Below are 12,440 nucleotides of genomic sequence, written 5' to 3' on the forward strand. Positions count from 1 at the left end.
TTATTTCTACCAAGACTTTTTGGAGAAACTCAACTTTGGAAAATTATAGACTCTGTTATTCGTCTACCCTTCGAAGAACAGACGGAATATGTAATTGGAAAACAGGGAAGAATGCACGCAGACCAAATGACATTAAATCTGGCTGGTAATCCGTTCAACGCGCCACGACCCACTCTCGCAGAGCCTACGGAACTGGAAGAAACGACGTTTGCCCGCACGAGACCAATCTCACGTCCTACACGCATCCGCCGTGTAGAAATACATTGGTATCTCTCGCAACGACGACTATTAACTTCCCTTGCTCTACTATTCGGTTTTTCTCTGCTTAGGAAACTAAACACGTCGTTACAGTCAATAGTAAATCGACAAATATAAGAATCGACAGGATTTGAGTGCATGATTAAGCTTTAGTTGCAGCGGTTGCACGTTCCGATGAATTGTCGCTTTGACGAATGATACGTCCGAAGAACGATGTGGCTACTCTCATAAAAATATACATTTGTTTTGCCCAACAGAACTATGAGTCAGTAAATGAGATGAAACTTAAAAGTGGAAAAAGCAATGACAGTGTTTCGATTTACGTTAGAATCTCCCATTATCTGCGTCATTTTCTCCTAGTAAATGGAATTCTCCGTCGAAGGAAGAAATTTGTTTTTTGAAAATTGAACGTTAATCGCGCAGATACTCGTGTATCAAAATTGAAAAATTAACAAAAACGGACTTGTCGATTTGACTTCTGAGAGGCTTAGATCGTTTTAACATATTTGTCACAACGTCAGTTCACAAGAAAACGCATCAACCGTAACCATAGCCTTACAAACACGCGGTTCCAACATGTGTGAACGTAAGCAGATAGGTACGCACGGACGCGATCTTCGATGACACGGTGATGTTCTCGAAAAAACCTTCGAGCACAGGACCATTCAGGGAGGATGCACTCGGAGGAATGCGTGGAGCCTATCGCCGGCCGACTGCCATAGGTCAGAGCTTTTAGTCGCTCTATACGACCGAGCACAGATAAGAGAAACGTTTTGTGAGCTTGTGCATAGCTGGTATAAACGAGCAACTCTCTTTCCTTCTCTCTATCTTTATCTCTCTTACCTCTTCTTTCTAAATCAACCAACAAAAACGAATACGTTTCTTCGCTTTCCTCGTAGTGTATACTAGCGCTGTCAACAGATAGAAACTCATCCATCCGCTAATGGATTTCTGGAAGCCGAACTTCCACTACCGTAGAACGATAACGCGAGGCGAATTTTCATTGAAAAGCAGACAGCTGCGAAGTGAAAGGAAGGCTCGTTCACGCGAGGAATTTCGTTTTGTCACGGCACGAGAGATATTCGTGCGACGCGTACGTCAACCAGTGAATAACGTGTACGCTTTCCAAGTAACGATAAGGTAAGTCACGAATCAATTATGAATCACACTGGTGGCATTACGGTACGGGAGGGTTTCGGGGAAGATTGCCAATCACGTAATTGTGACACGATGATTGTTCCGTCAATATCCACGCGCAATCACCGCGATTAGGATAATGACGATGATACGTCGAATATTTAGCCAACTATCTCACGTCCTTCGTGCCGCGTTCGATATTTCATCTCTCCTTGTTCTGTCGCGTGCACAACGATAATTATAATTGGAGTTATTTGTAAATAGAATGTCACGTACGGTGAGATAATTCGGAAAAGACGATACGAATAAACCTTGTAATGTTTTACGATTTGTAATGTTACGTGTCAAAATAGTTGGTACGGAAAAAAGAAAATAAGTTTTGTTAAACAATGATACATCGAGGATTGTTGAACTACGAAATGTTTGCTATTGTTTTAAAATTTCCTTAACGCTAGAATTACGATACTTGAACGAGCGCCTAAGTATATTATGTACGAATAATTATAATTTTAAATTATAATATCGATTATAAAATCATATAAATTATATATGCAAGATGTGCAATTACCTTCCCATTGTAGTGAAATTCAATGGTTATTGATATTTTTAAAAGAAATTCTTGTATGTTTACCGTAATAATACAAACAAAAGATCTCACTTTTGTAGCTCTAGAATTAAACGGTACAATTTAAGTTTTGTGAAATGTTTGTATCTTTGACAGGATGTTAAGACTCGTGTAACTGTCATTCGCAAAGAAACGTAATTTTTAAACGACGTTCCGGTCCAGATATGTTTCAATAACGCGCCGGAAATGTCCGCGATAAGATCGGACATGCTTCCTCGCCACGTACGTATTTCCGTTCAATAAAATTATCTGGTGCTGCGGTCAGCGCGGTGTCGCGTATGCGTATACCTATTAAACGGCAAGTTCTTCCAACGATCCTGTGCTACGAAATAATTTTAAATATATATATCCAACTTTTATAACTCGTAAATCGTAGACGAAATATATAAACGTTTACTTTATACAAGTAATATTTCCTTCGTTTAACGCTACACAACTGCCAAACCTGTTAAAATAACGGGATTACAATTCTTTGATCGCGCAATTACTAAAAACTATATATGCGCGTCTCAGATAAAATAAATTATTACATCCACCTATTTTTATCGTACCATTTCAACCGAACTAAGATTTATATATAAAACACTTTAACACGCGATGGAGAGGAAGGACCACACGTACAATTTTTTAGTCTAACATGAGATATCCATTAACGATAGAAAAATATAGTATAGTATATGTAAAAAATATCCAAAAAAGAAAATTGTGTATTATTAATACCGGTATCAGCCCTCGTAACCGTAACCATTTTCTTCTACATCCTGGCAATCGTTTAAAAAATCGACTAAGAATGGAAAATGGAGATGCGTGGAAATGAAGAAATTGGCCTTGTCGACTTACTGAAAATTCATGGGACTAGCGAAAATCCAGAAAAGAACGTGGGCTCGCCCACGCCGGGGCCGATGGAATCCTTCGGAGGCGTGTCTGCTGATCACGGCGACGCACGCGCACCGACAGGACACGACACCAACGGAACAGCGATTCCGTTCGAGCGGATCTAGGAACGTCCTCGAATTCCACCGGACGACGTCAGCTTGTCACCCTCTCATCGGTCACGTCATACTGTTCTCATTTGCCGCTTGTTTAATATCTGCACCACGAGCCTCCCTGTCGGCGGCGTTTAACGCCGAGAACGGGGCACATGTCACAAGCGTCAACGAATTTGAACGAATACTCAGAGAGCTCCCTATTCGATCTTATTTAATACTTCTGTCAAACGCCTTTCACTCAACGACGACGACGACGACGATTTACTTTTGCACGGAAAAGATCAAGTTTCACCTGTACTGTTTCCAACTTTTTCTCGAGTTTCATGGATGAAAAGGAACATTTAAATCCGCGTGGATATCTGCGATTATATCGTTTATGATCCGGCGTTTGTCTCGGCAGAGGCGCGATAGAAGCAGCTTACGGAAGTGTTCGTTCGTGACACGAGACTAGGATATGAATGGATGACGGTTGACACGGAGGCGAGAAAGAAACGGTGAAACGTCATAATACGAAACAAACACGACAACTGCTGGCAGACGACTGACAATGAGCTTGCCGTGAGTGAGTCGAGCTGGCTAGCTAGCGACGAAGGGGAAGGGGGAGCGCGTTAGCGATTGGGCGCAGTGTAAGAGGTTCGCGCGGAGGGGCGACAGGCGAGTCAGACGAACGACGGATGAGAAAGAGAGAGGGCAGAGTGGGAACGACGACAGAGCGGTGAGCAGGGTACGAGCAGTAGAACGAGAGGCAGTAGAACGAAACGGATGGAGAAGAGGGAAAGCAGGAAAGGAGAAGGAAGGAAGCCATGAATGGCGACAGGCGGGCGAGGGGAACAGAGGGGACAGAAGTAGAGAGAAACGGTGTGTTCGAAAGAGCGAGATAGCGAGATAGCGTGGTTGGCAGAGCGTGTGAGAGAGAGAAACGAGGGCCGGTCGAGTTCCGTGCACGGTATGCCATCTGGCGATATCGTGGCCAACGACTCGTTCGCAACACGAAGCTTTTTATGAATGGGCGGAAGCTATCATTGAAGCTTTAGATTGAATGAAAACATTACCTATGTCGTCACCGTGTATACCACCGACAGCGTCGGCGCGGCGACAGTGACGGTCGTCGGTCGCCACGCTGGAGGTGGCAAATGCTTGCGCGGTGATTTTTTTTTTCGTCCCTGTCAAACGTGCTCTCTACACGTTGTACACGCCTCCTTCCACGCTGTGGGAAATTTTTTTGTCCGATCACCGCACCGGGGGTTCGATGTGCCGTTCCGCGTGTTATCGATCGAATTTAAAGCGTACCTCTCTTGGACGTTTACTCGACACCAAAGAGTCTCCGGTCACACCGGATAAAGGATTCTAGCCGCGTCACTTTACACGTTCACCGTCATCCTGCACCGTTTTTTTTTCCTTCTCACTTCTTTTACCTTTTTCTCTTCTCGCGCATTTCCAATTGACTTTTGCGCGTTTCACACGACAGAGGTAGCAACTTTCATTCGATCGCAACTGTTATTGAGGAATAAGATAGTAAATAGAAAGAACGAACAAGTACCGTTACCGTTCGAATAATTCTCGAACCGGAAGAACGTCTAAGGCTTATTAAATAACTGGACTGCATTTTTCGAGGAGTTTCTTTAATTACCTGACCATGTGCCTACCAATCCTATTCCGATCTTTCGCTTAACATTTACGGTATCGGTCCCATTATCTCTAACATTGTTCTCATTAATATTAATCATTTGTGGCGATAAATGGTCACGAACGTTCCGTTAGAATCGGCCTGAAAGTTACTATTGGTATTTACGTCGATCGTGAGACAATCGATAAGAGCATCTACTTAAAATAATACCGTTAATGGTACTTTTCATAGAAGAACGTGTCGTGAACCACTTCGTACCTCGCTTCGCTACTCTGTCTCATAATGAAATCGGTTATTTGTGAAAGTTGAACGGTTTACTGTAACCACAGCCGAACGACAGATAATTATAATTCGATCGTAGAAAACTCATGGAAAACCAGAAAACAAATCCTAATCCTAGAATGAAAATCTAGTTTAAAAGAAGAAAAAAAGCCATTGTCCTATCCATTTAAATAACTACGAATCAAGCGTCAGAGGTTGAAAGACCATCGACGATACTCATCGAACGAGTATCATGGCTGAATGAATTCCCAGCGTATACTATCGATAAATCGTTCCGAACATGTTGACGCTATAGCGTTGATTCAACTATGCGCGTAAAAGTAGACTCTGGTACAAGGAAGAATCCTTTCGTTTCATTTGGTTCGATTGTATCGGAGGCTCGTTTACAGCGAGTAGTCGTTCGATCACGTTGACACGCGAAACAGAGAGAAGAAGTTGAAGGAGTAAGTCGAGCGACCAACCAACCGAACGAGTCGAACATGAACAGATGAGAGAGGGCGCAGATAGAAAACGGAAGAAGAGGAAGAGATAGGCCGTCTCGTTCTGACGCGTTACACGCTTCTATATTTATCCCACTCATTAATTCTATCCTCGTCGTGCACTGTTCATTCATTCGAACATCTGTCTCGCTCTATCTCACCGTGCCTCGCCAACCGTCGTTGTCGCGTCTCTCTCTCTTTCTGCCGCGTACGCACGTTCATTCATCTCCTCTCTGTCCTTCCCGCTGCCCGTGTACTTTCCACTCGTTCCTCGTCTCTTTCCTTTCTATCAGCCACTCTCGTTCTCTCCTTCTCGTGCGCAACCGCCTTGCCTCTTTTCCTTCTCTGTCCTTGTCTGGCCATCCTACTTCTAGTTCTGGTTCGTTCACTCAGTCGCGCAACTAGTCACGTCGCTCCCACTCACTCGTGCCTCCCCACCAACGACACACATCCGCACGTCAGATACCAATAGCGTAACTACAAATCCGCCTGATTACGCGCATCGTGCGTAAATTGGAAATCTTATTCGAAAATCACACGAAATTTCATGCGGAATTTTTTCTCTTTTATAGTCAGACTCAAAGTATGAATATATTCTTCCGCGATGAGAAAACCGAAGTAGAAATGTTTGTTTTGTTATAGTCAAGTATCTAAGGTATAAATATATTAGCCTAGTAAAGATTTCTAAAATACATCTTAAGAGACGCAAATTTTTTCTCTAAATTTGATTAAGTTACGTGATTTCATAATCTCAGTACAGCGCTGAGAGACTGAAAAGGATTTTCAAATGCGGATAGAAAGGGAAATGATTCGGGAGCGACACGTTCGCGCTATCTTTCAACAAATTGCAGCGAGTATTATCTATCGGCAACGTAGATTTGCCGACCGTGTGTCAACGTATATCCTAGTTGCGTAACAACGTATTTCCGGGTCGCGGTCCTTGCAGTGCCGCACGAAAACTAAATAGCGCAGATAAAGATATCGTGTTCGAAGTGTAATGTTTCTTTGGTGTATCTCGAGTGTCGACTCGACAACGATACGACTCTAAACTACACGCGATATTGTGAGCTTATCGTTCACCGAAGCACGCTGACGATTCAACTCGCTAGCGGACCTTTACCAAGAATTTTCGATAATGTAGGAGAACGATATTATAATCAAGCGAGTGAAAAAATGTTGTATTTAAAAGTTAAAGAAGAGGATGTTTAAATGTCATTCTGATTTATTGCGCCAACTCGAAGAGATTTTCTTCAGGGTTCTGTGAATTCGACGATACGCTACTGAAGCGTAGAAAGACAGGCGCGCAGGAACGTTAAGCGAAGCAGGCGAACAGCGAGCAAGCGAACAGCCAAGTAAACTTTGACGAGGGCTTGGCTCGCCTCCGAGCAAACATCTCTGTGCACCAAGAAATTTCTATATAAAATAAATTCCGATCCGCGTCCCTACCATTAACCACGAGCCATTGCACCAAAGCCCCATAGATCTCAAAATTGATTTTTCTGCTACTAGCAACAATTTCAAAGTTATTTTCCACTGTCAAAATAATATCGACCGCGCCTATTTATAAAGTTGAGTCCTCTACAACCAAATAACTATACATACATAATCGTTCACTATTTGAAACATCCAAACATGTAGAACAGGCGAAAGTAGCCACGATTCGCCTGTATTGCTGCTATTTGCTTAAGTTGCTACGTCAATAACAAAGAAACGTGCATGGTCGACTAACGACGATGAAGAAAACACTCTGGGGAATGAAAGGCGTGCAATGGGTAGCAGCAAGTTAGCGAGCGTCAAAGCAGCCAGTTTATTTCGAGCGTTTCCGATTTCGAGGAGGCAGACTCGCGTGCCACTGGCGAAGCCAATTACACAATGGCTCATAAAAGAGCTCCGTATGAATTCCAACCACAAGACACAGAGATGCAAACAGAGCAGTTTGGCTCGTTCGTTTTTCGCGTGGTGTAAATCTCGAAACGTGTAGCACGGGAGAAGGGAGGTAAAAATTAAGACACGGAGAGCGGGGAGTTGACGATGATCCAAAATATTTTTCTTTCAACGGGCCGTGTCACGGTGCATCCGTTCACAACGGCCGACAAAATTAGAGCCGCACCGTCAAGTTATTTTAATGAGAATTCTGCTTCTCTCGGTGTGTCAAGATCGTGCGATTCAAGCAACCCGTCGCGCTATAATGGTCGACAAAGCTGCTGTGTCTGTATGTGCTATCTTTTAAACCGAAATTCTAGTCCTTGGGAAAGTCAAGGTTCTGGGAAGTGTAACAAACCTAGCGGATGTTATTTATTGCCACCGAGACCAGACTGAAAAACATTCCACGCTCCCGGATACGATCGTGGTTAACGAAGCGGCCGTAACAGCCACCGATCGATTCTTATCGGTTGCGTGTCTTTTTCTAGAGGTCGTAACTTGGACGAGTTATCTAACATCGGGCGTACATTACATCCCAAACAAAACAATCTGTATTTCGGAAAAACTGATTAAACGCGTATCACGGAAGAAAGATTCGATTTTATTAAAACCTTTGGCAGTTCCCGAAAAGGAGAACTATATACGCTAAAACTACCGAAACAATCGAGATGAGCGATGTCAGATATTTTGTTTTTATAATTATCAAAATTACACGCAAGTATTAACCTATTGTATGCAGTTTTACTTATTCGTTGAAAGTTGTAATCTGATACTACAAGAAAATAATGTATTCTAATCGTAATTTATTTGACAATATATAATACAATTTAATATAATATAATATAATACAACGTATTGTAAAGTAATCTTTGCGTATATGGAAATTCCGACTGTCTCAATAAAAAGAACAATTTATAATATCCATATTAAATTAACTATGTAAATGTATGCATATATATATATTAAAGATAGATAGATCTAACATTAAACTTAAAATAAAAATAAAATCTTTCCTTCCGCGAACCATTGCGAAACAAGTTACTCGAAAAGTAAATTAATTCCAGAGACACCCCTTTAGTACCGAGAACTTCTCAGTTCGATGTCCTTTCGATTCACTGAAAACAGAAAGCGAAACGCCTTCCGTTCGCAGCGATGGTAGTTCGTGAGGGTTTGCGACGCGTTTCCAGGTAATATTCTCCTACAGAAGAAGCTCGAGCTCATCGTGAAAACGTTGCTCCTTTTGCCATGGAACTCTAGATAGCCTTCCACGATTCTGATGAAAATATTTCGAAAACTTTGCAACCTTTCTCAATACGATTCCTAACATAAAACGTGCGAATTCTAAATATTTCCCTCGATCTAAAGAGAAAAGTTGGAAGATTCGCAGTATTGTTCGAGTTGGAAAAAAGACGGAACATTCCAATCCTATTAGTTAGCTACCTGGATTTTTCCACCTGTTTTTCCTGACTTTCCACTCGAAGACCTGAGCAATAAGTCGGGAAACATTTGAAGGAATAATATTCGACTTTTTTTTTTCGTTATTCTTACGACTCATCGCTTGCTTGCGATAAAAAAGTGACGCAATATTGACGATAGATGTGCAAAATCAATTAAAACGACTGGTATCGAATCGTTTTACTTTTCCAATTACCAAACACATTTACATGCAAATGTGTTTGATAATTGAGATAGACACATAATTACTACGCTATGGATTTTTAAAGATTTTTAGAAAATTTGAAGGTCCAAGAAAGCACAGAATATATGTAAAAAAACTATATAAAATATCAAAAGGAAATCGCACATTGCAATATTTAACGAATGTAAGGAATATTTATTTGGAATTCGTTTTTGGAATCACATTAGTATAAGTACAACTTTACATAAACGTTCTTAGCCTAAGGATAATAATACTACTTAAGGAAAATAAAGATAAGAAAAATAATAATACTTACGTATAATATACGGATAATACGTACTTAATTATTTTCGTCGTATTTCTTTAATTCCATTTGATCATATGTCGAACATTTAAATACACAGTAAAAGCCAGTTCTAACGTTAAATTGACGTCACACGTTTTACCGTGATTAAAAAATATCGTTCACAATGAAAGATCAATCTTGCAAGTTCCACGAGAAGGGAAACAGAGCGCCACGTAGTTTAAGGCGACAGCGAAATAACAAACAGCAGGAACAATAAGGAAATAAAGAAGCACCGCCGTTTTCCAGGATGTTGCAGCTTTTTGTCATAACTGACAGGGAACGCGCGCCCCATGCAGCGAAGACGTTACGACAGATGTTTGCCGGCCTCTGTTCAACTTCCCTTCGAGCGAGCGAGCGGAGAATCTGGTCGTCGGTCGTCGGAAGCTGTTTTGACTTTGCATGCAAAGTAGCCGCGCAGAGCAGACTGCGCGCAACCTTCTTGCTAACGCAGGAATTAATCGTTATATAGTACCTTAATACGCTCGTAAATCTCGTATAACGAATCGCCCATAAATCGACCGTCGCTATAAATTCCTATCGACGACAGCTTTGCCGGATTATTAAATTTTAATTTCGCGCTCGACTCGTTCCCGACTAGCGCAATAAATATACGCGCGATTCCCAAGGAACCTAGTTAAAATGACCCTCATGATTCTTTACTTTCCAAAGTTTCTTCTAATTATTCTCTTCCTTTCTTTTTTTTTCTTTAGGACGACAGCTCTCGTAAAGTTTGTCATGCTGATAGCTAGCAAATTTATTGGCGTAACAAGCAAGAGCAATATAATACATGTGTATGTAATTAGTAGACTACAAATATTTATGCAAATTCACATTTGACTACGGAGGGAAAATTATAATTTTCTTAATTCCCTGATTTTAATATCATTCCGTGATTAAACGGAAGAATTTTAATGCGATGTAATTGAAAACGAAAATATATTAAGTTGAAAGATGTAAATCTTTTGAAAATAGAAGCCATAATTATCAGGACGGCAATATTTTAATACCGTCCTTACAATTTTAAAGGAAATGGGGAAATACGTATTTACCTCGAAAGCAAGAATAAAGTCAGTTTTGAACACGTTTTCATTGATTGACAACGAACCGAGTTCTAAAACTGCTTCTTCGTAACACGTAAGAAATGCAGATAGGTTCTTCTTCTGTAGTATTCGTATTTATAAACTAAAGAAATAGAATCTAAATAGAGATTCCATTCTCCAAACATTGTAACGAGTAAGCTACCCATTCTACTTTTGATATTTTATGTATCTTTGCATAATATAAAATATCCATAGTATATAATACATAAATACATGTTATTATATTAATAATAATATTATAAGACAGAACAATATTACATATATAATAAATAATTAATTATAGTATATATATATATTATATAATATTCTAGGGATTTTGCATAGAAATATGTTATAAATGAAATAAATAAATAAATTGACATAAATTTTTAATGAATAAATGTATAGAAATTCATAATCTAATTTCACAAACGATGGATCGTTATTCATAAGCTAACGAACTCAATAAAATCCGTTCCGCTGTGAAATAGCAAATTTTTGAAATTAACAATTGAGAGCGACATAATAAGCGAACGATTAAAGCGAAACAAAATTTTGAACAAGAGCAAACGATGAAATGGAATAGAGGTGAAAAAAGGAGAGATAGGAAGAGAGGGAGAGAAAGAGAGAGAGAAAGGAACGAGCGAGAGCGACACCGGATATCCTTCAGACTGCACCCACGCAACGTGCATGCATGCCCGCGTGCATACACACTCGTATATTCAAGATGCACCAGAGCATCTCTCCGCGATTCAGTGCTGGCATATTTTTAAGCGTCGCCCGGCAAACTCGCTGTATCCGATTATTTATTCCCCCTGATGGCATTCCCACTCGATTATCTCCGATCTTTGCCCACGGGAGCGTCGAACAACACTTTCGAAATTGATTACGAAAGGAAATAGCCTGAAAATACGACGGGACTCTGACGAAGGTTTCGACGACGAGGAACCAGCCCCGTTTACAGAGACAGATGTATCCGGTTTCCCCTGAAACCTATGCGAGATACTTTGTTCCAAAACCCCTGTAAACTTTCCTTTTTCCAATTCAAAGAAACTCGAATGATGCCTTTCTACGATCTTCGCATTGTTACGCTTTTTTTCCAACTATAAATACGTATTTTACTTTGAAACAAATTTTTCCAGTTGATATAGATTTTCTCTTTTTCTCTCTATTGGCTCTTACCATTATTGACCTTCTAGATTTCAAAATATAGAATCACCGTAACAAGCCCTGGTCAACTCCATCTTTTCTCAGTTTCTTAACTTCGTTGTGCACGATGAACTTTTAATTCTCGCGTGATTTATTTCCATAGGTTCGTACGTCTAAGAAACAAATCACTTACATCTACAAGTTCACTTGTCTAGAGAACAAATGACTCGCTCGTATAAATTCGTTTGTAGCAAGAAGATGACATAGATGATAATAGTAAATTCCAAGGTAAATTTTATTCTCTACGGTTCCATTTATGGACGGAACCAGTGTGACTTTCGAACGGCTCGGGTAATTCTCTAATAGATTGCCAATAAGAAAAATCTTACTTCGAGACGAGTCTTTCGATTTCGTCAATTCTTATCGACCTTTGTGATCGTTCCAATCGATTTTCCGATTCTAGCGAAGCAAAATCCTCGTGATAAATAATTTTTGGATAAGAAAACAACTTGAAACAGGCAACAGTTGTATGCACTTTTATACGGTTCCAACGAGTTCGAAAGCGAATTATCGACGGAGCAAAGAATAACAGGATCCTAATGAATGAAACAATCGACCTTTATTAACGGCGGCCGTTGTAACGCGATTCGTAATAGGTTTCTATGTGCAAAGACCTATCCTCTGCGAGAGGTATATAAACCAGGGATCGTTTACGGCGACACTGCGATACAGAAAGAAATTTCGAGGAACTTGAGGAACGAGTCATTTTCTTACAAAGCCAACGAACGATGTGAAAAGGATGAGAAGGGGGAGGAAGGAGAGGAGGGAACTGAGAAGGGAAAGAGAAGAGAAGGGAAGACAATGGATCGCTACGATCCCTTCTTCCCGTCCTTTGCTTTTCTGCCAC

The 12,440-nt window shown here is 40.6% G+C and overlaps 1 protein-coding gene across 1 annotated transcript in view; it reads right to left on the reverse strand.

Moving 5' to 3' along the window:
• The window catches only part of LOC132905394 (uncharacterized), a gene marked incomplete at its 5' end in the record, with an annotated part of 31,254 nt that overhangs the window by 6,698 nt on the left and 12,116 nt on the right, over positions 1–12,440 (reverse strand). The gene's annotated exons all lie outside the window — the stretch shown is intronic.

Source organism: Bombus pascuorum, chromosome 1, assembly GCF_905332965.1.
Source record: "Bombus pascuorum chromosome 1, iyBomPasc1.1, whole genome shotgun sequence".
Taxonomy (NCBI): Eukaryota; Metazoa; Arthropoda; class Insecta; order Hymenoptera; family Apidae; genus Bombus; species Bombus pascuorum.